The following is a 980-nucleotide window of genomic DNA, read 5'->3' as shown; positions in this document are numbered from 1 at the left end:
CACATACACCACGACCCTCGTTTCGATTCCCCCTCGATGTTAAAATATTTAGTCAAAACTTGACTAAATATAAAAACAAGTCGCGTAAGGCGAAAATACAATATTTAGTCAAGTAGCTGCCATTTTTCAGCAAGACCGTATACTCGTAGCATCGTCAGTCCACCGCTCACGGCAAAGGCAGTGAAATTGACAAGAAGAGCGGGGTAGTAGTTGCGCTAAGAAGGATAGCACGCTTTTCTGTACATCTCTTTGTTTAAACTTTCTGAGCGTGTTTTTAATCCAAACATATCATATCTATATGTTTTTGGAATCAGGAACCGACAAGGAATAAGATGAAAGTGTTTTTAAATTGATTTGAAAAATTTAATTTTGATAATAATTTTTATATATTTAATTTTCAGAGCTTGTTTTTAATCCGAATATAACATATTTATATGTTTTTGGAATCAGCAAATGATGGAGAATAAGATAAACGTAAATTTGGATCGTTTTATAAATTTTTATTTTTTTTTACAATTTTCAGATTTTTAATGACCAAAGTCATTAATTAATTTTTAAGCTACCAAGCTGAAATGCAATACCGAACCCCGGGCTTCGTCGAAGATTACTTGACCAAAATTTGAACCAATTTGGTTGAAAAATGAGGGCGTGACAGTGCCGCCTCAACTTTCACGAAAAGCCGGATATGACGTCATCAGACATTTATCAAAAAAATGAAAAAAACGTTCGGGGATTTCATACCCAGGAACTCTCATGTCAAATTTCATAAAGATCGGTCCAGTAGTTTAGTCTGAATCGCTCTACACACACACACACACACACACAGACACACAGACACACACACACACACACACACGCACATACACCACGACCCTCGTTTCGATTCCCCCTCGATGTTAAAATATTTGTGACCCTCCACCACGAAATGAGTCGCATGTCACCTCGCGCGGTTCTGCGCTAGGCTTAATATAAGTCCGGGG

This window comes from Littorina saxatilis, linkage group LG4 (genome assembly GCF_037325665.1).
Source record: "Littorina saxatilis isolate snail1 linkage group LG4, US_GU_Lsax_2.0, whole genome shotgun sequence".
Classification (NCBI taxonomy): Eukaryota; Metazoa; Mollusca; class Gastropoda; order Littorinimorpha; family Littorinidae; genus Littorina; species Littorina saxatilis.
Note: the sequence above shows the minus strand (reverse complement) of the source record.